General features: G+C 43.0%; 1 pseudogene; it reads right to left on the bottom strand.

The window, feature by feature from the left end:
- Nucleotides 1-27,534, bottom strand: part of LOC117693670 (large ribosomal subunit protein eL27 pseudogene) — a 44,823-nt pseudogene extending 17,289 nt beyond the window's left edge.
- Nucleotides 27,535-27,791: the final 257 nt, after the last annotated feature.

The following is a 27,791-nucleotide window of genomic DNA, read 5'->3' as shown; positions in this document are numbered from 1 at the left end:
ATACCCCTGCTGTCTACTCTCAGGGCTTAGTGCACAGACACGTGCCACAAAGCTGTGTGCACACAGCTATTACCTCCCAGAGGCTTTTAGAACACCTCATTCATGGCTCCATGAGGTTTGCATATTTCTAAATTATTACAATGTTTTTTATTGTCTCTGGCTGGGGGCTCACATAAGGCTGTGGCTTAAATCCTTAGATCTTTTTGTTTTCCTTCTTCTCCTCTGTCTCCTACTTCCTCCCTTCCTCCTATTTCCTCTTTCTTCATATTCTTTTTCTTCTACAAAGTCTCTTGTAGTTCAGGCTGGACTGGAACTCTCTATGTACCTAAGATTGGTCTTGAACCCCTGACCTTCCTGATTCTACCCCCTAAGTGCTATGATTACAAGCTTTTACCACACCCAGCCTGGTTCTTTAATCTTGTTGCCCAGCTGACTTACAGTTGGAACAGCTGTTTGGAGCACCCCAACTTTCTACCGCATACACATATCCAAAGTAAAGCTATTTCCATGATCTGGCATTCACTCTACCAGTCCACAAGGATGTTGTACATGGCTCGGAGGTACTAGGAATCGGGTAAGAGAGGATTCGTTGAAGTGGAATGTGTTTAGAGTTGCTCAGTCCTCTTAAACTCAGACTCTAGGTTCTGAGCAACACACAGAGGCAATTAAGCATAAGTGTATGTCATTTTCCTTGTAGGTGAGCATAAATTGCAGAGACAGAGTTTGAGACACTGTGCTTCAGCCAAAACTAGGGCATGATGCCTCTCTCCCATCAAATCACAGACCGTAAGTACAGAGCAGCCCGCAGGATTAAGTCTGGAGTTGATGATTTCAAAGAGAAACTTGTAGGGGGAAAAACACCCCGATCTGCTGTTTCCCTAAATAGCAGCTTTATCCTGTTCCAGCTACTACCCCCATGGAAGCCTGTGCGGAGTCTTGATATCAAAGATTCACTGAAGACATGAGACAGTTCCCATTATGCAAGAAAGCACGTCGTTACTCTTCTCAGCTGTGAAGTTCAATTAATGTTTTATTATGTGAAGTCAAACAGGCGCCCACTTCTTAAACTTCCAGCTTTTAACTAGTAGCAATATCGTCAGTCTGCTTTGATGCCTGCTTATCTCAGAGAGAGAGAGAAAGAGAGAGAGAGAGAGAGAGAGAGAGAGAGAGAGAGAGAGAGAGAGAGAGAGTGTCTGAACAAAGGCAGCTGCAGGTTTGCATTGCTTATGTAACTGTGGAGTTCAGAGTCCCTTTGTCCTTTTCAAGGTCTTGGGGACTATCCGATCAGACATTTCCCAGTCCAGGTATCTGAGGGCAGCTGGCTAAAGACTGTAGCTTGTGACTTGCTTCATTTTTTTTCCTAGAAAAATGTTACATGAATTTCAGCATCTCTTTGTCTCTGTCTCTCTGTCTCTCCCTTTCTCTTCCTCCCTCCTCCCCCATCTCCCTTTCTGTGTATATAAGCCAAGGGTTGATGTTGAGTATGGTGACAAGTTTCCTCAGCACATCTCTATCTTATATTTGAGACAGGTTCTCTCATGGAACTGGAAGCTCCCCAGATTGGCTGGCCATCAACCCCAGGGGCCTGCCTGTTCTCACCCCTGCCTAAGCACTGGTGTTAACAGTTGTGTGCTGCCACGCCCAGCTTATATATGGATGCTGGGGACCAAAACTTAGGTCATCATGCTTGCAAATCAAGTACTTTACCAACCAAACCATCTCCCCAGCCCTCTTTGAGTTTTCAATGTATCAGATCTACCACTAGAGGGATTTATTGGGCTCAAAGAGATACTGTGACCTGGCCATAAGGGACTGACTTTCCAGTCCCACTCTCACTAGTTGTACGTGTTCCCAGCACAAGTAGTTTTGATTTCACTAGTCTCATAGAGATAACAAGAAAAGTGAAGTATTTCTGCCTCCCTTCAGGGAGAATCAATTCATAACCAATAGGACCATCCCAACGTGGAAGTCCCAATTGAAACATATCATTACCTTTTTTTAATTCTTGAGAGTTTCACACAATTATTTTGATCGTATTCTCCTCTCCTTAACTCCTTTCAGATTTACCCCCACCTCCCTATACCCCCAACTTCGCTTAAAAAAATTCAGTAACCCCATTGACTCTGATTTGTGCTGTCCATACACTGGTTGTGGGCCCATCCACTGGAGAATGGTCAACCTACCAGGGAGCACACCCCTAAAGAAAACCAACTGTTCTTCCTCAAGAAGCCACCAACCATCACTAAATAGTTTTTCAGCTGAGTGTGAGGGCTCACAAGCTTCGTCCCCTTCTTGTTAGAATGTTGACTGAATTGATCTTGTGTAGGTCTTCTGTAGGTATCCCCAGGGGCAGTGAGTTCGTGAGTGCCAAGGTCCTGTCACAGCTAGAAGACACTGTTCTGCTCTGGTCCTCCCTGACTGCTGGCTCTTACATTTCCCACCCCCTCCCCTGTGATGGTCCTTGAGCTTTGTGGAGGAGTATCGTACAGACGTCCCATGAATGGCCGAGCATGCCCATTCTCTGCACTTTGACCAGCTGTGCGTTTCTGTGTTGACCATTATTCATTGCACGTGTGAGCAGTTCAGAACTACTCTTCCCAGTGGTAGACAGTAACTGTTGAAACTTCTGAGAGGTGTAGGACTTTCCTTTTGCCTGTGGCCTAACCTGTGGAGTCACATCTGGTACCTGCTTTAGGTCTGCTTGTTCCTCTGATGATGCTGCACCATGTCAGATGTCCTAATTTATTGAGCACATACTGTATGCTATGCTACCAAGGCCTGAGTATAAAATGTCCAAGAAAAGACAGACATTGCTCTCCCACCACAAGGGTTTACGTGAATTGTCTGAAACATTAGGTTTGAAATGGGACAGAAACACAAACTCTTAAGTATCTCAAGGTGGGAATACATAGTGCTGTGAGAGGCTATCTTGTGGAATCTGATCTATATATAGGGTCAAGGGAGGCCTCTCTGCTGTAGCTAACTGAGCTGGAGTCTGAAAGAACAATGGAATTGACTAGGGAACAAGAGAAGAGGGAACATTCCAGGCAGTGGGTGTGAGATGTGACAATGGTCTACAGAAAAGAGACAAGAGACATGGAATGATTCTGTCACTTTGCCCTGCACCAGAACAATGAAATGCGTATGTTGGGTACATAGTGAAGATAAACAAAGAGAAGTTACATCCCAAGATGACATCGGAGCACCCACAACCACACATCAGAAATATTCATCTACTCTGGTCCCTTGAATGGATGAAACCTTGAGTTGACTTGCTAACGTTGATATTTTTAGATATACAATGGTCTTTGCAGATGTGACAGTCAATCGAAGAACTTCTGGGTTTAAAACAAGGAAAAACATTGGATTGATTACACAATACCCAAGTACCTGTTTTATTGATTTTTCAGGGTGTTCTAATTTTCCGATGGCTGAATTCTCTTTCAGACAAGGCAAAGAACACCTATTGCTGTTTAAACCTCCCTCTGAGAGGCATTCGTGGGAGCTTGCTGGAACTGTAGATGCTCAGCTCCCACCCCAGAGCTGTAGTCAGCCATTCAATGAGAGTATGAGGGAGCTGCTGTCACTCTGTGTCAGTGCTGTCACTCTCCAGGTTACTCTGATGCACCTGTGTGGGATCTCTGCAGTGGCTAGGGAGGATGGATGAATCTCTCTCTCTCTCTCTCTCTCTCTCTTTCTCTCTCTCAGTAAGTTCTGAGAGTTGATTCACTTAGAGACTTAATGGTGGCCAAGAATAAATCTGATCCAAGGATCAGGGTTTTCTGGATCCACTCTTACACCATAGCCTTCTCAGCTGAAATGACGGAAAGACTCACGGAAGGCATGTTATTGGAGGAAGGTGAGTTTGGAAAAGGTGGATAAAAGTTGCAACTTATACCAAATAATAATGTTCTTGTGATTGTCTTCTGCCTAAGTGGAGTGCTGGCTCTCATGTGAGCCAGTAACATTATTGGATGGAAACAAAGGGAGGGTATAGTTGTAGTGAGTCAATTCTCTCTAAACTCCCCTGTGGGTGCACACACCTCCTCTACACCCATCCAAATGTTTTTTTTTTTTTTTTAATCTTTTTTTTGTTTTTATTAGATATTTTATTTACACTTCAGATGCCATCCCCTTTCCCCATCCCCCCCTTAGAAAACCCCTATCCCATGCCCCCTTTTCCTTTTTGCATTTATACATTTTTTTTAAATAATGTTAATCATAAGCGTTATAAGTTTGGAATTGTTCAATCAGAGGTGTAACCCACTGACCGACCTAGATATAACAACTATCTTTGACTGGTGGAGATACATGAATATCTGCCTCCCTGTCTCCCCCCTTTCTCTCTTTCATCACCTAGCTTCTCCTCTCCTCCTTCTCCTCTTCTTACTCCTTTTCTTCCTCTCAGTACTCCTCCTACCTTAGCTTCTCCTACACATCACCCTTCCTGTTAAAATGAAACTTTTCTCTCAAAATACAATTAGAGCATAATTATGCCAATTTGTACCAGTGAGGTACAAGATAGTCCTAATACCCCATCCATCCTTTTGTTGACTAACCAGCACCTCTGTCATTTATCCTAACTAAAACATTTAGTTCTGAACCTGGCTTTAGGATGAATGTCAGCTGACGACCATCCACTCAAATCTTTTCTCTTATGGTAAATAGCTGTAAGTTTTCAACCCCATCAGAAATCCAGAATGACTGAGTTAACTATAATTGTGGGAAGCACAAAGCATAGCTTCTAAAACTTAGCCAATTTATAGAGACCTCTGAACACCTGAAAAGCCCCTATACTACCGAACGTTGGAGCATCAAATCTTCAGCCTTCTGGCCCAGAATCATCTGACAGACCTTGGTGATGCAGGATTATTAAGGACTGATTACTCTGTCTAGGCAGATATAATCAGTCGACTATTCTGCATGTGTGTCCTTTTCTGGACAGTAATTTGTCTGTAGATGGAGAGAGGCAATTCTTGCCTAGTGGCTGTTACCACACAACTGGAGTAACTCCAAGGATGCTCGATTTCTTCTTAGAATCCACGACAGGAAGCTGTCAGGAGCAGACAGGTCTCTAATCAATATGAACATTAATATATAAATATTTGTAGCGTCAGTTCTATGGACTTCTGATGTTTTGAAAACCAACTATCCATGCAAGGTAACCTGGACTGTTGTCTGTTCACTCCTCTCAGCTATTTCTAAATAAAATATGGGAAACACCCTAACAATAAACTCAAAAATATGAATTTGCTATAGTCCCTTAACTCATAGGTTAAGCATCCCAAATCAGTTAAAAAGGTTAAAAAAGGGTTGGGTCTAGGCATTGTATTCCTAAATGTGTTATACAGGCACAATGCCCATGAGCGTATCAATATTCATCTCATTTTTATATTAATAAGAGGCTCGTACCAATGAAAACCTTAAATCTGAGATCAAAGTAAATTTTGTACCATTTAAGAAATTATAACTTCATCTTGATAATAATTATACAGATTTCTACCAATAGGTTATGGCTATGTAATAAGTCCTAGCTAATCCCCCCTGTTCCAACAAAACCACTACTTGTCCCTAGAAAGACAGACCATTATTAACCACATTAGTCCCCAAGCTCAGGGAATAGGGGCACTGACTCTTCTTTAACTTCTTCATGCTGATTAAGGGCGTTGAGATTTTAGAAGAGGGGTTGGGGGGAAGAGTAAGTTGATAAGCCTCTAATGCTGTGTCTTCACTGAATCCAGATGGAATTCCAGGACATCAGAGGTTTGGGCAGGTCTGCTCAGTATGCTTGATGAGTAGATACACCAAGGCTGTGTATTCTGCAATATACAATTCTCAGAACAAGTTTTAGTATCAAGAAAAAAAAAATTTCCCACCCCCAGGGGGCTGACATTTTTTTTTTAAAGATGTTGGTTCTGAAGACTTTTTTTCCCCGCTTGTTAAAATTGGTTGTAGTATTTACATTTCAGATTTTATCCTCTTAGCCTACTTCCTCCCACCACCCAGAAACCTCCTATCCCATCCCCCTCCTCATGCTTCTATGAGGCAGTGACCGCACCTACCCCCCCCCACTATCCTCTCCCCACCCTCACATCATTCCCCCCCCCACTGTGTGTTCATTTTTTTTTTTTATGGGACCAAGAAACTCCTCTCCCACCTATGTGCGACAAGGCCATCCTCCCCTACATATACCTCTGGAGTCTTGGGTCCCTCCCTATGTGTTCCCAGGCTGGTGGTTTAGACCCTGGGGGGCTCTGGTTGTTTGGTATTGTTGCTTTCCACCTGGGGTCAATAACCCTTTCTGCTCCTTCAGTCCTCTCACTAAGTTCTCCATTGGGAAACCCCTGATCATATCAGTAGTTAATTGTGAACATTGTCCTCTGAGTGTGTTAGTCTTTGGCTGACCTCTAAGGAGACAGCTATATCATGTTCCTCACATTATGCACTTCCAGCCATCCACAACAGTGTTTAGATTAGGTGACTGTACATGGGGTGAATACCCAGGTGGAATGGTCTCCTGATGGCCCCTCCTTCAGTTTCTGTTCCATGTTTTGTTTCCCTATTTGCTCCCTTGAGCATTTTTGTTTCTCGTTCTAAGTAGAACTGAGGCATCCCCTCTTGGTCTTCCTTCTTCATGAGCTTCATGTGGTCTGTGGGTTGAGTCTTCACCAATCCAAGCTTTTGGGCTAACATCCGTGGAGATATGTTTGTGTAACTATCTTCTTTTGGGTTTTTTGGGAGATTACTTTCTTGCTTTTTCTAGGTTATAGTTTCCCTCCTTGTGTTGGAGTTTTCCACCAATTATTCTTTGAAGTGCTGGATTTGTGTTGAGATACTGTGTAAATTTGGATTTGTCATGGAATATTTTGGTTTCTCCATCAATAATGATTGACAGTTTTGCTGGGTATAGTAGTCTGGGCTGGCATGTGTGTTCTCTTAGGGTCTATATGATATCGGTCCAGGATCTTCTGGCTTTTATGGTCTCTGGTGAGAAGTCTGTTGTCATTCTTATAGGTCTGCCTTTATACGTTACTTTGCCTTTTTCCCTTACTGCTTTTAGTATTTTTTCTTTGTTTTGTACATTTGATGTTTTGACTATTATATGGCGGGAAGTATTTCTTTTCTGGTCTAAACTATTTGGAGTTCTGTAAGCTTCTTGTATATTTATGGACATCTCTTTCTTTAGGTTAGGGAAGTTTTCCTCTATAATTTTGTTGAGGATATTTACTGGTCCTTCTAGTTGGGAGTCTTCCCCCTCATCTATACCTATTATCCTTAGGTTTGGCCTTCTCATTGCGTCTTGGATTTCTTGTATATTTTGGGTTAGTAGCTTTTTGTATTTTGCATTTTCTTTGACAGTTGTGTCAATGTTTTCCATGGTATCTTCTGCACATGAGATTCTCTCTTCCATCTCTTGTATTCTGTTGGTGATACTTGTGTCTATGACTCCTGATCTTTTTTTTAGGTTTTCTATCTCCAGGGTATTGTCCCTTTGTGATTTCTTTATTGTTTCTACTTCCATTTTTAGATCCTGCATGGTTCTGTTTAATTCCTTTTCCCGTTTGGTTGCATTTTCTTGCAATTCCTTAAGGGATTTTTGTGTTTCCTCTTTAAGGGTTTCTATCTGTCTACCAGTGCTCTCCTTAAGTTCTTTGAGAGCGTTATTTATGTCTTTCTTAAAGCCCTCTATCATCATCATGAGAAGTGATTTTAATTCTGATTCCTGCTTTTCTGGTGTGATGGGGTATTCAGGGCTTGCTCTGATGGGGGAGCTGGGTTCTGATGATGCCATGTAACTTTGGTTTCTGTTGCTTATGTTCTTGCTCTTGCCTTTTGCCATCTGGTTAACTCTAGTGCTGCCTGTACTTGCTGTCTTTGACTGAAGCCTGTCTTTCTAGTTATCTAGCTTGTGTCTGATCTCCTAGGGTCCAGATGTCTCTGTGATCTTTTCCAGCTGTACTGATTATAGTGGTACCTCTAGGATGCCTCAGGATATGGTGCCTCCAAGGTAGTAGTCCAGCTAGGTGTCTGCTGTTCTGGGTGCAGTGTCTCCTCTTGAATATCTCAGGATATGTTGTCTGAAGCTCTGAGTTCATTTGTTCCTCTGTGGCTCTGGATTGAGTGGACCTTCCAGTATGTCTCAGGTGGAATCCGGGGTCCACACAACAGCAGACCTGGCAGAGGTCTGATCCAGGCCTCAGATCTGGGAACTAGTTTTAAGACACTGTCCAAGTTAGAGCACCTGGGATCCCTGCTTCCTCTGGATTCTTGGAGGTTGGGGACAGAGCTGCCACCCCAGATCTGCTCAGTGCTCTGGCCCAGACTGGAAGGAACCAGTGTTCCAGGCCGGGAGTGACTTCCTGGGTCCTTTTGGTTCCCAGTCACTCCCTGTTTAGGGCGGGCCCTGCTGTCTGCTTACTTAAGATACTGCCTGAGTTCGAGCGCCTGGGACCCCTGCTTCCTCTGGATTCTTGGAGGTTGGGGACAGAGCTGCCACCCAAGATCTGCTCAGTGCTCTGGCCCAGACTGGAAGGAACCAGTGTTCCGGGCCGGGAGTCCATCCAAATGTTTTATATTTCTGAAAGAAACACACACACACACACACACACACACACACACACACACACACACACATACTGGGAGAGAGAGAAAGAGAGAGAGAGAGAGAGAGAGAGAGAGAGAGAGAGAGAGAGAGATGGTACTTAGCTTCTAGCTTCCACTAACACTGAAAAGTAGCCCAGGGAAACTGTCAGTCCATTTTCCTGGCACTGGCTTTGTGTTGCTCATAAGTTTTGAACAAAAATGGTACCAGGTGCCACATCAGCAGGCCCTAGAGACACTGGAAAGACTCTGATCATGGTCAACCTGTGTGTAGCACAAGTTGGTAGTCTTTGGTAGTCATTTTCACAGAACTTGACTACTAAAGCCAACCCAAGGAGCCACTTAGCCCAGTGACCCTTAGCGTTGACTTTACATAGGAAATGCTTGGGGGAGACTTTACAAAGCCTCGTTCCTAGGCTGTATCTTAAACCAGTTAATCCAGGTATCTGGAAACAAGAGACAGTTCTTTTTAAAACCATTTCAGAAGATTCCAATAGCTTTATTCTAACCCCCTACTAAGCTCCAGAATCATGGTCTTGGGGGAAATTATAGAAACAATTGTGAAAATTTGAAGATGAGGTCTTTAAAGCCCAAAGAGTCCCATGCCAGCACCTGGCCCATGAAGCACTCACCAGCTTGCTCTGTCTTCCATCCGCTGACAAAGCTCACTGCTTGCTCCCTGCTGCAGTGAGTGCAGTGGAATTCAGAGGGAAGGAGAGGAACACAGGTCACAGAGCTCTGTGCTTCTCATCCTGTGTAGTACCGCAAGGGGGACTTCGGGCTCCCAGTTCACCACGCGCCTCCTACCTTCACCCCCCGCACTTTCCCAGGCCCTGGAATAACGCTCTGTAATTTTGTTTCATAGAATACACTGGAGTGTTTGGCGGTTTGGTCTGTGAGGTGGTTATAGTAATTGAACCCTGTTGTTCACAAGCTTCATTAGCGCTTGGATAAGCTCATCACATTGCCTGTTACTCATTAGTGTACCTAGTGGGCAGGAGTAGCCACCCTGGGTCAGAATAAGTACATACTGTAGTCACTCAATAAATGTTTCAAATGCTGAGAGTAGGAGAAATAGCCTTCCCCATGGAAGAGCACACCAATTTGTTATCTAATAGCACACATCAGCCCTGAAAACATATATACAAGTGATATTATACAGACTGAGCAAGTTATATATATAATATGTACACACATATATAACATATTAACATATATTATATAGTGTATGCATATATTACTATACATGTATATATGCATACATATGCACATACATATATGTATTTAAAAATGAAAAAGAGGCCATGAATTTGAAAGAGATCAAGACCCAGTTAGTACCTAATAGATCAGAAACTCTGGGCTGGGAGTGGAGGGGGAGGGCTGGTGACATTAGCACCCAAGGTCACTCGGCTGATGCAAAGCTCTTAGCACTATTGTAATGAAACTGGAAGAACCGAGAGATAGATGGTGACGTGTCCTGGGCTGTGTGGGGGCAATGATAACCAATGCCACCCTTGATCCCCTCCAGCTGCCTCTTTGCCTAGTGCTCTTCCAAGGCCTCCCACATGCCCCCCCAAAATCAAAGAGCTTGAGGAAAACATTCAGACCTTGATCTCCAAGAATAGCTCTTCCATCACATCGCGGTTAGTGCCTTCAGACAAGATGAGAGGGTCGGGTGTGTAGGATAAACTGACGGCCTCACTTGGCACTTCTTAGCAAGAATTTTAAAAATCTCCTTTTTAATCATCAGGGCTTTGCTAGGTATCAACACTGTGAACCTCATAAATCAGTTACGGGAGTGTTGGATGGTTAGCAAGTTTGGTGCGGGCTCACCTGGCTGGCTGTGTGCCAGCTCTGGGCCTCAGCAGCTCCCAATGGCTTTTATTTCTTGCTCTCTGTGACTGCCAAGAATTCCTGAAGGGAAGCTCAAAGCCTCACTACTTTGATTCATTCCCAAGGCATGTTCTGCAGCCTTGCCCAGGCCATCCCTGGTGCTGTGTGTCACCTCTTTGCTCCTGATCAACTGTGCTCAACTTCCCTGACTAGGAACACCACTCTGACCACTTTTACTCTCAGCCGTGGCCTGGACACCTCTCTTTGGAGCCTAAGAGGCCCCACACGTCTCTCACCTACCCTCTCTCCAGTCATCTTCCAGTATCTCCAGTTTCTTCTTTTGCTCATGTTGTATTTCGTTTATACGTGATGTATTAAGAATCTTTGGAGGCGCAGGCATATTTCTAGCTCTTACTCCTGCTCTCAGGGTACAGTCAGGATGGAGACTGATCTGTGTGTGGATCCCTAGGATTGCATTTGAGGCCAAGAAACTAGTAGGCAAATGACATCTGAACAAAAGAGCAAGTGCACGGTGATGGTCAGTCTTGATTATGACTGGATTGGGAGACATCTTAGGAGACTAGTTAAGTGCACCTCTGAATGTCCTTTACAGAGGCATTTCCAGAGATGGTTAGATCACAAGGGCTCTAAGCTATCAAATGGTTTACCTATTGATAGATTAAAAATGTTTGTAGACTATTAAGAGGGGGTAGAGTAGTGGACCTAAGGGGAGCCTTATTGGAGGAAGAGGCCTCCTGGTTGTGTCTTTCAAGGGCATATCTTGTCTTTGATCCCATCCTGTTCCCCCTTGATTTCTGGCTACCACGAGTCATACTCATGCTTGATAGTCTATCTTATCTCAAGCTGAAAGAAATGGTGCAAATGACCCGGGATTAAACTCTTTGAAACTGTGACCTAAATGTCTCTCTCATCCTTTTAAATGGTTACTTACAGGTATGTATCACAGTGGTTAAGAAACAAAACACATTTCTACATGACTACTCTATGGTAGTCTATTTCATTAGCTATATATGATGTCCACGGAGAAGGCACAGACATAGGATGTGGGTGAATATATAACTATGGGGTCTACCTATCTTAAAAATTCTTGAGAGTACTTACATTACATTATAGAAATAAAATATGTCTCATAAACAGACTTTGTATACTTATCTCAGGTGCAGCCTTGTGTTGCCGTTTGACCCGCTCATCCCTCTTCATTTAGCTTTAGGTTAGTCTAAATTTAGGAAGTCCTTACACTTAGAGAAGAAGAAAATATGAGACAGTTCAGATTAGACATGTCATATGTTATTAAACACAGGGCGGTAGAATCAATTATACATTCTTGTTATGAACCAGGATGCTTGTACACACTTTTATTTACTTACTTAATAACTCAGTAAGACTGATGCCGTCATTGTTTTGATATGACGAAAGACAGGCTGAGATAGGGTCTTTCAGTGAAGCTTTAGTGAGAAGCAGGGATGCTCTGGCAAGTCCTCCCAGCATGGTCGGATGCTGATGCAATAGTGCTATTAGGTCCCTCATCTGTATCCAGTAGGAGTCCTAATTGTGCACATCCTTGTCAAATCGGCACAGGATTGTTTCTTTCAGTCAACATTGGTTTTAATTTGTTAAATATTAGTTTAAATTTATATTTCCCTAATGATATCAAATATCTTCCTATGAGTCCTTTTATTGATTTATATCCTCTTTAAGGAAATGTCTAAACTCTGCCTGTTTTTAAAAATTGCATTGTCTCCTTAAGTTTTGAGGTTTCTTTATGTATTTTGGATTCCAATCTTTTTTTGAGACATGTGGGGTTTTTTAATTTTTTTAAATTTTTTTTTGCATTTAGGTCAAGAATCAAATAGCCTTATTTGACTGTTTCTGAACTGTCTCAGAGATCCATTCCATTTGCCTGTGCTCCTATCCTTTTGCCAAAATATACTGTGTTGATTATTGTAATTTTCTAGTTGTTCTTGAAACTGGGCAATGCAGTTCTTTTGACTTTCTTTGTCTTTATCGTTTTTTGGGGGGGGCTCTTTTACTTCTTGCATCTCTCTATATAAAATTTAATGTCTATCGGTGTGTATGTAGCTATGAAAAAGTCCTCTTGAGAAGATTTTGACTTCTGGAAGTTCAAGAAACAGCGGCAGATGGCCTGTATTTTTAAACCTAAAAAATGGCAGTCCCAGGGACTACTTGGTAGCTGTGCTGAGCCCACAGAGGAGAAGGCTCCATGGAATGTGCATTTACCAAATGCAGAGGGCACAGAAGTGAGGAAGATCATATTCTGGTGCCATCATGGGGACTTTGGATCAAATGTTACATGTAGTGTGAGGGGTGTATCAGTCCCTTTGCTGCTATGATGAAACACCATAGCCATAGATGGCTTACAGAACGAAGAGTTTATTTGGCTTACAGTTCTACAAGGAGAAAGGTTCATCCTGCCAAAGGCATGGTGGCAGAGGTGGGAAACTGAGTGCTCACATTATTTTTAAATGCAAGCACAAGGCAAAGAAAGCAAACTAGAAGTAAGGCCTCCAGGCTATATCATCTCACAGCCTGCCCCGGTGTATGCTTCCTCCAGTAAGGCTGCTTCCCCTCAAACAGAGGCTTCAACTGGGGACAAGCACCCAAATATCTGAGCCTGTGGATCACAATTCTTATTCAAACCAACAAAAAGCCTTAGATTCCTTTAACTATTTGCTAGTATAATTTGTTTTCTTGCACAGATGGACAATAAACTGACAATGTAAATAACCATCAGAATACTTCCCAATGTTCTGCATCTCCTCACATGCTGAAGACTGCTGGCCTGTTATATTCTATATGGCCTCTTTACATGTGTAGCCTTTGTTTTATTTCTTCTGGTGGACCTATAAAACCTTGTTCATCTGTCCATTGAGTGTGAAGAGATGATAATAAATCCAGAATTTTCTGGAAACCTTACTATTTTTGTCAGATATTAGGCATTATCAACTGTTGATGGCTACTCAGACATTGCATCTGGTGGTTCTTAACTGCTTCTGATGGAATTTGAATAATGAAGTAGAAGGTGGGGAAATGTCAAAATAGAGACGGCCACATAGTGCAGCACTAGCCTAGCAACTTGGGCTAAACTTCCCAGAGATAGTCTCTCTCTCTTGAGAAGCTTAGGGCCACGGCACCACTAAAGTTTCTTAAAATTCTGTAAAAATGAGCTTCTATCTCTCATTTGTATGTTATTGTGGAGCTTAAAAACTCTCCCATGTAGGGGGTGACCCATCAAAATGCTTAAAGTGACCCAATGGGTCAGTGGAAGAACTGAAATGTGAACCTAGAGCTGCTTGCCTCAGAAGCCCTTCATTTCAATTCAAGGCTGTGTGACATGTGAAACACTCACAGGCACCCATCAGAGCAAGGCTTACCGTGCAGAACACGGCCTCATTGTCCTTGCTCCTCTACTTCTCTGTTACAGATGGCTGTATCAACATCATGGAGACCCTAATGATCTCCATAGTGGTTCCTGAGACTGTAGACATTTAAACCTGGATGGATATTCTTTGCTATTTCATCAAACAAGAAGTAGAATCTGTTTCTCACCCCTCCCCATTGATCTGGGCTGAGCATCCATCTCAATCAGGAAATGTCTTTTTTGAAAAGAAGACACGAGAAATGATTTTTAAAAGGGCTTTCCTGATTCTGGAGTCTCTGGTAATAGAGTCCTGACCCACATAAGCCTGATGTACTCTCCTTATATGTAGCTCAGGTCCCTCTGGCTTAGATATAAAAAGGATAGGAACAATACCCTCAGAATGGACATTATATATTGTAACTAGGGGAAACAGTCCAATCAAACCAAGTAGTCCATCTCAGAAAACTAATATATTATTAGTTTAAAGTAGTTATAGATACACCTGTATGTATAGTTATGCATAAAGTATTTTTGGAGATTGTATTTCCAGAGTTATTAAAATTGAAATAGTTGGACCATAAGACATCCATTCAGGGGCAACTTTGCAACTTAGCATCGTCTACAGGGATTTTCTTATGGGCTCTCCCTACACAAATATTTTAAGGGTTTTCAGAAAAAGTTGGTATTTGAGATGAATTTTGGGTTGTCGATAGAGAAGAAAAAGACAATTATCCTGGGATGCTGGCTTATATAAGAGCCCCTCCCCCTGCCCTTTGTGGCAAGTCTTTGTGAGTTTTCAACATTTCTTTGAGTACCTAAGCAAGAGTATCTCAGAAGAATTTATTTTGATTTCTGATTATAAAAAGCAACCCCCATCATGACAGAAGGGTGTGACATCCAAGAACGAATAAAATAGGAACGAATCATATTTCTACCACCCAGATAGTCACTGTTACAGTTTTGTAGTATTAATTTAGCTAAATAAAAATGATTTGTAAAGACTTGGGTGACTTTGTATATTGTATATTTTTATGTATTTGTAGGTACACACCCACGGAGGGAGGGAGAGAGGGAGGGGGAGGGGGGAGGGGGGAGGGGGGAGGGGGAGGAGAGGGATTGAGCACTTTGTGTTCAAACAGGAGAATTTCCTAAGACTAATTAAACCTTTGCTCTACTTTTTATGTACCACAACAAATGAGAAGATTAAATTCTGCCTAATACATCTTCCCATCAGAGTTATTTTTAAACTACAAAGAAACATGCAGAATTGGACAATGATAACAGCAACAAATAAGAAAGTCAATCTTTAGTCCTTCCACATATGAAAAGTCTAAAAACTGATCAAGGGTTGCAGCTCCACTTAAAAACCATACAAACAGATACTCCTTCCCTGGCAGGAGTTAAAACTTGGCTGTGGTACTGGAGAGACAGCTAAGAAGCCAAGAGTTCATGTTGTTCTCAAAGAGGACTTGAGTTAAAACTAAATCTAGGTTGGTTGGCTCACAATCACCTGTAACTCCAGCTCTTGGGGATCCAGCGCCCCCTCTGGCTCCTGTGGGCACCTGCACTCACTCGTGCATATCTCTCACAAACACATACTGAAAAAAATGTAAGGAAATCCTTGAGAATCATAAAAATAGCTTGAGAATAATGATTAGCATGCCTCAAGTAATCTGCATAGTAGAAAATGTGTTTAGGTTCTAAGAGGGGAGGCCTTAACAGCCACAAGTATTTCAAAGGTTCTCATAAAAACAAGGGTATTTGAGATGAATCTTGGATTGTATACAGGAGAAAAAGAGGGAGGCATTTTTCCCCTTCTAGCCAAAGCACAGATGAATACTTGGGAGCAGGAATAAAACCTGATGTAACACAGAATGTAAGGTTGTGATTCAGAGTCTTGAGTCTCAGTTTGTTCTTGCTTGGAGTTGGTTAGTGGCCTTGGCAATTCTCATAGGCTCTCTCCGGGCAGTAACTTGGTGAATCACATTCTTTTATGATAATATAGACAATTCTAGTTACGAAGGTATCAGTAACCCATTAAGTAGATATATCTTATTTTATTGCCAGAGAGAATGCCTCCTCTCATCACGGCCAGAACAGGTCTCATCACAGCAGTGCCTATCCTGGGAAGGGTTTGGATCAATACAGTTGCTCAGAGCAACCATGATATAAGCTCTAGGCTTAACACAGAGATTGTGAGCTTTGGAAGGAAGCATTTTCTCCTTATAAACCTAGAAGCCATTTGCCTTGTTATTTGGGCTTGGTCATAATGAATCATGGACTTTTTCTACTGCCTAGGAAGTCTCAGCTGTGACTGACATGTCACCCAGAAGCTGAGCTGAAAGAGAAATGAAAACATTATCCTCTGCTCATGCTTACTCTGGTTAGAGAGAAAGAATGTCTAAGGTTTGCAAAGAGCCCAAATGAGGGCACTTCCAACTTATTGTTCATAAAAATCAAAGAGAGTAAACTGATTTCCAATCCTAGTAAAATTCTTGAGGATCAGAAATGGCAGAAATGTTTAGTAAGTTACAAAATTACATGGCCAGTCCCAAGGGAAACCCATGAGTATGTCCATCATCTGTAGAAAGGCCGCTCAGTGGTGCTATAGTAATTAGCAAACACTGAGGACCAGAGTGAATGGCTTATCAACACGTGCCTGAACTTTAGAGCCTAACACAGAGCCAGAGAAGTCAGGTGCATACACATTGCACAGTCCAATTTATTTAAAGTTCAGAGATGAATGAATTTAATATGCACCATGTCTAGTGGTCATCCGCACTAGAGCTGTGACCTGGAGGTCAAAATCAATGGGCTTTGGAGATTCTGGTCTTCTGGGTTTTGATTCCAGATGTTTGCACCAGTGAGCTGTTTGTAAGAACATGATGAGCTTCACACATGTGACATGAGTACTTGTCTGTATATTTAAAAAAGTAATTACACGGTCAGGGAGATGAGCCTTGGGGTCAGAAAGTAAGCAAAGAGTCACAGACTTCCAATGGCAAGACCAAAGGCCCTTGTTTTGGGGAAAAGTGTGGGGCCAGGGATCCCAGGGAAATGATCCCTCCTCATTCCAGTGGGTCCAGCCACACATGGCCCCTGAGGCCGGTTTAAGGCAGGACTTTGCATGTAGGAACTTAGATCATGGCCCAACTTTGTGTCTGTGCCCCTCTCCTGTGCATTTCTAGTCCCCATTGTCAGGTTTACTTTGAGCACAGTGTTTGGGGGAAATGATCATACTATGTTTACGTCTAACAGACACTTCAATTGTCTAACCAGGGGTATGGAGACCAGCCCAGATGAACGGGGCTGGCAGAGGCTCGGGGCCTGTCTGTCACACAAGGCTCTGTCTTGGTTGATTCGACTCTCACTACCTGAATTTCTTGATAATTTTCAAACCAGGGCTTGGCATTTTTATTTTGTATTGGGTACCACCAGACACGTGACTTGTTGTGAAACTCAGTGTTGCCTCGTGTACCACAGGTCTGCTTTGCAAGTCAAATACTGTAATCACATCTATTTCACGGAAGCCAGGGGGCTGATATACAAGCAAATCTTATTTAAAAAAAAGATTAGTTTTGTATGAAGAATAATCCCCAAATTAATTTGTTTTGCCAATTTTTCAGTACCACCCATTGACTTTTCAAGAGATCAGATATGAAACAGAACGAAAAATCCTAGAATTTAAGGGCCAGGATGATTTCCTAGAGATAATATAATCCATCCTCGTTTTGCAGATGGAAGGGATAAAGCCCAGAGCAGGGGAGGATTTGCACGAGAAGTGAGATGCTGGTGGAGGTGGGAGCCAATGAAATCGGACCAACATTGTATACTATGTGAAGATACAGTGATATCTGGAGATTTCTGGCAAGATCTCCAAGAGCCTTTCTTTTGCCATCCCTGAAAAAGGCATCTCGTCAAGCCAAAAGCATTCAGCTTTGCTTTGTACAGAATTATTTGCTGGAAAGAAAAGCAGACAGAGAAATCGATTACATTTGTAGAAAATAATTACCTTAATGCAGCATCTGCCATATATGGCTTTTGCATCGAAAGAGATGCTTGTCAAAACAGCTCAGTTTCAAAGGCAGCGTGTCAGCATCAGCCCCCGACTGCTTCAGCTCAGTACCAGGCACATACAGCTGCAGCCCAAAGCCCGAGCATGCGCACAGGGTGCAGGACTTCCATCCCTGTCTACTTGTTTGCCTTCAGACAGAGTTAGATATCTGTGTGCTGCTTTAGATCAATGCTATTTCTGGAGCCAGAGAAAATATTAATGAATTGAAGTTTTTTTTTTTTTTAAGTAGCTAGTGTGGGCCCATGGTTCTGCTAGGTAATAGAGATACAGGAACATACCTAATCACAGTCTTTCTCCCTCTCTCCTCTCTCTCCTCCTTCCTTCTTCTAGTCTCTCCTTTCTTCTTCTTGTGGTGCTAGGGATTGAACCCATGGCCTTCTGCATGTTAGGCAAGCAGTCTACCAGTGAACCAGGAGCCCTGCTCTCACACCTTCTCCCTGGTACACAATGCGTATCTTGGCTCAGGTAGCAGATTCAGTTTAAAAGAGTGGGTGCTTGCAATATGGATATGTGGGATGGTGAAGCTACCTGGGGAGATTAGCAGGGGAGGTCGGGTCTTACAGGTTTGGGTAGAAGTTACTTGGTGAAGGATTCTGGAGGCCAATGGCATGGGACAAAGAACTCCAGGGAAGAGGTGAGCAAACTTACTGAAGGCATTTGAGCAAGAAGTGACTGTGCTCTAGAAAGGCTCCTATGAATGGTGGCTGGGAAAGGGAAGAGCCAGACCACAGACAGGGGGCAGGTAGCCAAAGATGAGAGTCTGTGTTACCACTGCCCCTACACCGTCCCATAAAAGGAGTCTGGATAGTGATGACATAAGTTACCTGTCTGTGGCTGCAGACACGACACCAAAAGAACAAGAGGTTCCATTTTATATCCAAGTTGATGTGAGTCCAGTGATTTCCTGAGCTGACCAAGCATTGAAGGCGGAAGGTTAGAGGTCAAATAAAACTAATGAGGTCTTAAAGACACAAAGGTTGAAAAGCTAGAGGAACACCTAGATGGTAACTTTTGCCATATTAGGCACAAGCACTAACCATTTGATAAGCACTAACTGTTTGTGATGGGTGAGTTTAAGCTCATGTGTGTACATAACATACACATCACTCCATGCATCGGGTCTGTCAAAGTGCTTCCCAAAGAGCCTATCATAAGGTCTCCCAGATAAATGAAAGAGCCAGAAGCCCAACCTGATGCTTTCTTCCTCGTCTCTTCCCATTACAGAAGTTCCATAGAAGGATGTGGTGTGTAATGTACTTGTGCTGTAGTGTGTCCCCACAGCAGTCTGTGGTGTCTCCCCACTGTGGTCTGTGGTATGTCCCCACTGCAGTCTGCAGTGAGTCCCCACTGTGGTCTGCCTGTGAGTTCCCACTGCAGTCTGTGGTGTGTCCCCACTGCAGTCTGTGGTGTGTCCCCACTATGGTCCGTGGTGAGTTCCCACTGCAGTGTGCAGTGAGTTCCCACTGTGGTCTGTCTGTGAATCCCCACTGTGGTCTGTGGTGTGTCCCCCACTGTGGTTTGTCTGTGAATCCCCACTATGGTCTGTAGTGTGTCCCCACTATGGTCTGTGGTGTGTCCCCACTATGGTCTGTGGTGTGTCCCCATTATGGTCTGTGGTGTGTCCCCACTATGGTCTGTGGTGTGTCCCCACTATGGTCTGTGGTGTGTCTCCACTATGGTCTGTGGTGTGTCCCCACTATGGTCTGTGGTAAGTCCCCACTGCAGTCTTACTTCCAAGGAGAGTTTAGATCTTCCATCCTTCAGTTCCGTCTGGCTCCTGAGCATGGTTTTCTTTCTTCCTCCAACTGTAATCTCTCCCTGTTGTCTTTGGCATCTCCCCTGCTAGCTGTGAAATGTCTTTAGGACCGCATCTGAGGAGGTTGCTAGGAGATGATAGTTGATTCCATGTTGCCAAGGACACTCGAGGCCTGCTAAGCACCATAGCGCAAGGTGCTGTATGGATGCCTCCATGGGCTCACAGGATGAGAAGGGTCTTGGGTGGTGGCACAGGAGGAGGTAACACAAGGAAACACTACATCAGAGTTTCCTTCCCATCGATCAGGGGGAAATGTGAGGATTAGCATCTGACTCAAGCATGGGTTCAGCAGCTACACAGAGCGCTTCTGAAGCAAAGAAGTCATTTTAGAGTGATTCTGCCTGGATCTTTCTAATCACATTCCACCAAAAATTCTGAGAAGTAAGATTATCCTGTTTTATTGTGTATTTGATGATTAGAATAACACTTTGCTATTAATCATATACAAATCAGGGAGCCCTTAGATTGCCCACAGTGAAACACAATAGTATATAAAGTATAGACATAGGTTAAAACAAAAACTGTTAAAACGTACATACTGACTGTTCGACATTTGTCTTCAGCAACACTGGACACTGTCTGTCACCAGGCTTGGACATGTAGAGGAGGAGCAGGATCCCATTTGTATCTGTAACTTGGTGGTCATTACCATGATGTGTGGAATGTCGAGTGCCTGTTCAGGTTTGCCTAGTAACAATGAGAATTAGACACACTCTCATCTCTATGTACTGACCTATCATAGTCATGAAGCCTAGCCAGGATCTCAAAGCTAGACCAGAACCCACACCTCGTGGCTGCTCTTCAGAGATGTTCCCACTGCACTATCTTGCCCCATGTTTGGAATTAAGTATGGAGTCTGAGTGTACATGAGATAGAAAAGCTTTCCAGACCCTCCCAGAATAAATCTTGGATGGATTTTTAGGTAATGGAATGGAGATTTTTGTCTTGTTTTCTGCAAATTGGAGGCTACCCTGCCCAGGTTAAGGGTGTACTGGAGAATGAGGTTGTTGGGAAGGTTTCAGAAACAAATGCTAAAGAGCTGACACCGTGTCTGCATACAGTGCTGGGTAATACAGTAGAGAAATGGCCTCTGGGCATCTACTGACTGAACCAAGCCTATAGGCAAGTCAGAGAATCAGTTCTAGACTGGTTGGAAATCAGAACCAGGGAAGGCCTCACACTACACATCTGAAATACTTCTCTGGAGCATCATTGATTAGACACACTTATCTCCATTTGTTAGATGTTAGAGAGCTCATCATCCCTGAGAATCCTGAGGGTTAGCCTGTTTGGAGGCGGGGTGTATTTGGGGATGGTTCTGACAGTCCCAAAGTGCACATCTGGTAGGTTCTAGGGAATACAGCTGAGGGCTAAGGTTCTGCTTTTCTCTTGTGATGTTCTACGCAGGGCTTGGGAACAGATTATACTGCCAACGTGGCCTTTTCAGTCCCAGATCACAGGGGAGAGGGGTTCATCCGACCTTGTCATTGTACATAGTTTGATTCTGGCTGTCGGCTTCTCTGATTGCTGCTTAGGTAATAAAGACCTAGCACATAACGAAGCCCTGGGACTCACGGAGCATTTCCCAACTTCAACTCACATCTACTATGGCATCGCAATTGCTCTGGTTTTGGTCCTGTGAGTTTTCCATCCCTGTTGACAAGTATTAAAGAACAACTTGCTAAGTTTCAGGCCTCTGGGCATCTACTGACCTGTGAGCCTTTGGGCAAGTTAGACAATCCATTCTAGGCTGGTCTGAAATCCGGTTCCTTATATCACGGGCAAGGGCTGGAAGCATCCACCTTATTCTATGGGACAGCCAAGAGACTTGAACTCAGAATCATACAATTTATTGGTATAAGTCCTATTCTTAACTGTAACCAAGTTCATTCAGTTTCTGCTTGAATAGACCTACAGAACTTCCCTGTGTGTCCTGAGACTCAGTGACACTTTTCCACTCCAGGGAAGAAAAAAAATTTGCCTTCATTTCTAACTCTGCTGGCCATATTTGTTTCTTTCTACCCAATGTAATATTTACTTTCAAGAAATTGATGACTATGTGCAAGTTTGCTATTATATATAATAACAAATGATTTAGCTGGGTATAGTGCCTCGTACCTGCAATTCAGCTATTTGAAAGGTTTAAGCAGAAGATCAAAGAAAATCCGAGGCTAACCTGGACTACATAGTAACAGCCACACACACACACACACACACACACTCACACACACACCATGTATTTTTATATTATGCATATATCTTTCTAGCCCTTTGCTTATCTGAAGCAGAATTTGAAGGGAAGTTGCATTCCATATCTGCTAAGTCTGCCTCCTTGTCTCAAAGTCAAAAAGATGGCTTCTGCAATGTCTGTAAGTTGGCTCACATTGTAGTAACTCCATAAACTTCTCAAGGTCAGGAGTGGATGAAAGTGAACGAGTAAGAGAGAAAGCCACATGTATTTTCCCAGTGATATGGAAGGCCCTCAGCTGCCTTGGCCAAGGGCACATCTTTTCTCTTCTACCCAAGGGCACATCTTTTCTCTTCTAACTGCAGAAGTAGAGGGCCTCTTTCTGTGTAATCAGGAATCTGGGTTCTCATCCCAATGACCATATGGGTTTAGGAACATTTATCACCCTGGGAAGTTGCTGATCTGGAAAAAGTGTCTTTTCACAAGACAGCTCAAAGTACTTTTTAAAACTTATGGAAAATGTAGTGACTGTCTGTGTGCCAACTGCTGACAGGCAGTTATGTTTAGAGATATCCCAGGTGGAAAAGGAGTAGGCTATTGTAAGGAGAATTCCAGTGGATGGTTGGCTGTTTCAGGGGGCACCTTGCAGTAAGGTCACCCTTGGAGGGACAAACTAAGTCAGAGGCCACTTAAGGAAGATGAATCAGGGACTGAGATCTAGATTCCACCCGAGAACTCAGAATCTATTCCCTGGGAAATAGTGACTCCTCTTTGACTCTTCTTTGCCTTGTTTTCCACATCTGTAAAAAGAAGATGACAGCTGTAACTAACTTAGAGGGTGTGGAGGTGAAGGCAGCTCGATTCAGGGAGAGATTTGGAAGAGTATCTGATGCACTAGTAAGCACAATGTAAACTTAGCTGTTATTATCATCATATAGATTAGGATGTTAGGTCTTTTCAGCCACTGAGCCGAAACCTGAGTCAAGTATTCCATGTTCCAACACAAATCATGACACTAGCCACGGCTTTTATGCAGACCACCTGTATTGCAAAGAAGGCAGCAAGAGCTGGGTTCTGTTAGGTCAGAAAATCAAGTGAGGGCCAGCAAAGATTTCAGAAAGAGCTATTGCAGGACTTTAGTCTTCCGCTTCCTTGGGAAGAGAGATCCATCTGTATCACAACAAATCACATAAGAATAACAATGTACCCAGGAGGAAAGACTTCACACATATTTGGGAAAACCTGTGGGAGAGAGCTGAAGCCAAAGAGACCAGAGGAGAGAAACAGAAGGGAACTATAGGGAAGGAAGTCACTATGTAGAGTTGGAGGGAAGAGACATAGAACTCTTAAAAGAAATGCTTCCCACCAGAATGTAGCATCCTTCCTAGGATGAGGAGACCTGGGCAGAAAGAAGCTGGGTACCACTACACACAGGACCTGAGAGTGGGGTCATCAGTAGTTATGGAAAGGAGCATCATAACGTAGTGACTGTAGTTGTGCACACGCTCTTCCACCCTTAACTCTGGTGTGTGTGTGTCTGTGTGAGGGAGAGAGAGAGAGAGAGAGAGAGAGAGAGAGAGAGAGAGAGAGAGAGAGTTTTGTGAACTTTATAACAATCTAAAATCACTTGGGAAGGGTGTCTCAATGATGAATTGTCTAGATCAGAAAGGCCTATGTGAGCATGCCTGTGAGGGATTTTCTTAATTGGGTTAGCTGAGGTGAGACCACCACCCTGGATATGGGCAGCTCCATTTAATGGGCTGGGCTCTGGGCTGAATGAAGAAGCAAAATGGAGCTGAGCACATATAGGCATTTATGGATTCATTGCTCCTTGTTCTTGACTATGGGTGTAAAATGATTAACCATTTAAGTTCCTGCTGCCCCTACAACAAAGGGCGGTAACCTGGGATGAGGCACCAAATGAATCCTCTCTCTCTTCGCTGACTTTGGGGAGTGACAGTTTATCACAGCAATGGAAATGAAATCTAAGTGTCTCTAGGGAGGTTAAAAGCATAGGGAAGCACAATCAGCATTTGAATATCCTTCCCATGAGGGGACATCTGAGCCTGGCTACGGTTGATCCCAAGTGGCAGCTTTGCTGTTCTTTAGCTCCACGCTGAGCCCTGGGAAGCCTGGAGCAGGACTGTGGGCGTCTGGGTGATGTGGGGAGATAATGATAAAGTCAACCTCCCTTGCACTCCCTTCCACACTGCAGGGCCTTCAGCATGCCTTATACCTAATGGAAGAAACTTGAAATTCAGAGTCTCAAATCACCGAAACTGGTGTGTGATGGAGAGATGGCAGGGCTCACTCTTCACTCCTTGCACCTCACGAAAATCTAATGGTCTTGTCAGGTTTACAAATAGAAACTAAGCCAGGAATTCAGGTGTCCAGATGTACTGTGAGGAAAACCCCACAGGGAAGAGAATGAGTCAGGATGGGTCAGGGGAAGAGTTCCAGCAGGGCTGTGGTCTCTGGTGAAGAGAAGTTTTGTTCTCAATCCACAGGGAACTGTGCAAATTAACACTGTACAGATGGCCCACCTTGAGAGGAGAGGCCTGTGTTTCATCTGCCCATGGGGGGAGTAGGGGTGAAGAGTAATCTTTCAGGGGAATTAAATACTGTCAGCCATGAGCAATGCTTTAGAGAAGATGACAAGCTTTGCCTTGTCAGTTACCAGCCAATTCTCAAAGAGCCTGGGACATCAGAAGACTACTCTGATAAGAGAGTATATGGGTAACCAACAGGGACCACTATAATTTTTTTATTCCAAAGTGCATTCTGTACAATATTTTCAGGAATGTCATAATCTCGTCAAAATAATGTTTTCTTTCATTTTGTAAAGCAAAAGTTAAACTACAATGAGCATGAGGTACAGTGTGGTACACTAACACATGCGTACTATGTGCACTCAGGTTCAATGGATGGCTACAGATTCTAAGTCTTGGGAAATGTTCTATGAAATACACATTAAGACTGAACATATCCTAAAAGCCACGACACTGGAGCTTTTACCCACTGGAGCTTCTCTCTTCCCCAGAACTAGAGACTAAAGTCTGGTGCTTACCTAATATTCATGGAATCCTCTGCAATGGCACAAACGGAGGTCTGTAAAACAGCATACATAACTATTCAAAAGCTATAAGTCAAGACAAAAGATGGTTAAGTAAAATACAGAGTATCCTGCCACACTAACACACAGGATAGGTCTGCCTGATAAGGGTCCTGGCTCTTCCTGGGAAGAGTGGGCTTATTAATATGAAACAAGAAACTAGGATGGATGAGTTTCGAGATCATGCATGGTGTTTTCTGTCGTAACAAGAGCCCCTAGTTTGTTGTAACAAGTGAGCTAAACCAGAGCAAGACCGTGTACTTGCTTGATTCCTCAAACACATCAAAACACACACACACACACACATCTTGGCATACAGTAGTCACTGTGGAAAGTGATTTATTTCAGGCAGTGACAGTGTCACTTTTCAAAACTGTTCATGCAACTGCTCTTTCGGAATTAGCCGCAGTGCTGGATTAGAAGCCTCCCGTGAAACCAGACTCATCACTCAAACTGAGACTTAGTATGTGACCCCCCGACAGCTTTTCCAGCTTGATCACCCAACCTGCTTAGCAGACTGAGCTCCAGATGCCTGCAGATTCTTCTCAGAACCCACATCCCCTCTTTTGAGGATATATGCTGTCAGAGTTATCTTTCTAAAACACATCTCAGATCATGTGCGTCAGTGGCTCTCAGCTACATAGAGAATTAAGCCCCAGCTTCCCTGCCTGGTTTTCCACACTTTTATATTACTCACCCCACTGCAACACGCCCAACTTGGATTTCTGATCCCATCACCCACCAGGACTATTCCATGAACACACAATGCCTTATATTCACCAATGCAAAGTTACCCACACCCATACCCTTAATACATGCTAAAAGTTTCAAATAGTATCTCTTTATCATTATAACATTTTATACAATAATAAAATAAAACCAGGCCTGGCATGACGGCCCAGTGGGTGAACCTGCACTGTGTACAAATCTGATGACTCAAGTTAAATCCTTGACTCTCATATATAGGTGAAAGGAGACAACTAACTCTAGAAAGTTGCCCTCTGACCTCCACATGGATGCCATGACACACCCACCCATGCATACATATCACACACACACACACACACGTAACAAGTAAAACACATAAATAAATAGCAGTAATAATATAAATCTTATTTATTATTTTATACGATGCTTGAAATATGATAAGCCATTGTCCAGATAGACTATATGTTACACCTGTCTAATTTTATATTTTAAATAACCATACTAAAAGGGGAAAAGAAATAGACACAACTGATTTTTAACAACCTATTTTGCCAGGAAGCATATAGCCAATATAAAAATTATTAACAAGGCATTTCATTCCTTTTTCTGATATTGAGTCATTAAAAGTCATAGGTACCGTATATCTATAGCACACTTCAATTTAGATGTTAATTTTCACTGAAAATACACGAATAACATTTAAGTTTTAATAAAATGTACAGTTAAGTGTAGTAGATAATTTACCCAAGTTGTTATTCCAAACATACTTAGAATTTCAATATATGGGTTGATACAAAAAATAATTTTCTTTTCATAAGTGAACATTTTCTCCAGAAGACATGGGTTACTGAATGGGAAGCTTGGTGTGAGGCATGGGAGCTCTTTCTGAACTACTGATCATTAGGGCCACAGACACCCCCAAAACAAGGGCCATTTCTATTGCTTTTTATCCCACCATAGCTATATGGTAACACCCAAGCTGGTGAAGATAGGCATACTTCACCAAAGAAAATCAAGCCAGAACTGGCCCCTAAACTTCTCTGTTGCTAGTTTCCATAGTATTAGAAGGTGCAAATGCAGGCTTCTGGGGGAAAAAAGTCGATGGTACTGGAAAAAATGGCATTGCTCCACACTGCTGAGTGGTGACTAGATGCTGTATACCAACCTTCTGGGTACCACTTATACCAGGTGGTGTAATGGCGGCATTAAGGTTACTGGGGTAACCAAACACCCTTTGATCAGATTTAATGCCTGTTCCAAAATGGGGAATTCATACCTGATACCATGAACCTGATCAAAAACCCCATGAATGAGGAGATCATTGGCCCTAGGGGAGAAACCACAATTGTTGTTGGTTTTTTTCCTTTTCTTTTAAATTTTAAATGATGGAAACAAAAATATACCTAAAAGCAAAGCTTCTGGAAAAAAACATTTGTTCTTCACTTTCTTGTATCGCTCCTCAAACTTGACCTTGGCCTCCCACCTGGCCTTGAGTTTCAAAGCTGGGTCTCTAAATGCATCCTTGTTGACAACAGTTTTGTCCAAGGGGATATCCACAGAGTACCTTGTGGGCATGAGGTAGTTGTAATTATTAACTTTCACAAAGGACTTGCTGTTGGCTCTCTTGGTAATTTTTTTCTTGGCAGCTGTCACTTTTCAGGGATAGCAGTCAATTCCAGCCACCAGGGCATGGCTGTAAGGGTGGTCTGAGGTGCCATCATCAATGTTCTTCATGACGATGACTCTGTCTGGAGCAGCATCCAGTCAGGACCAGCACCAAATTTGCAGGGTTCATGAATTTGCCCAGTTTGACAGCAAGCAGCCAGCACCCAGCAGAAAGTATTCTTATTTTTCTGAATGAGCACATTATCAAACCACCATCTACATAGTTATGTTTATACTCATAGATCAGTACAGCTTTAACCTTGACCAGAGAAGCTTCTGAAGTGGGCAGTAGTTAATGCAGAGACTCATCACGGGATAAAGTGCTAAAACTAAGTAACTGTAGAGTTCTCAGACAAAATTGGGGCACTGGTTTCAACATCCCCTGAACCCCCA

Source organism: Arvicanthis niloticus, chromosome 21 (genome assembly GCF_011762505.2).
Source record: "Arvicanthis niloticus isolate mArvNil1 chromosome 21, mArvNil1.pat.X, whole genome shotgun sequence".
Taxonomy (NCBI): Eukaryota; Metazoa; Chordata; class Mammalia; order Rodentia; family Muridae; genus Arvicanthis; species Arvicanthis niloticus.
Note: the sequence above shows the minus strand (reverse complement) of the source record. Positions and strands in the feature narration are given on the sequence as shown.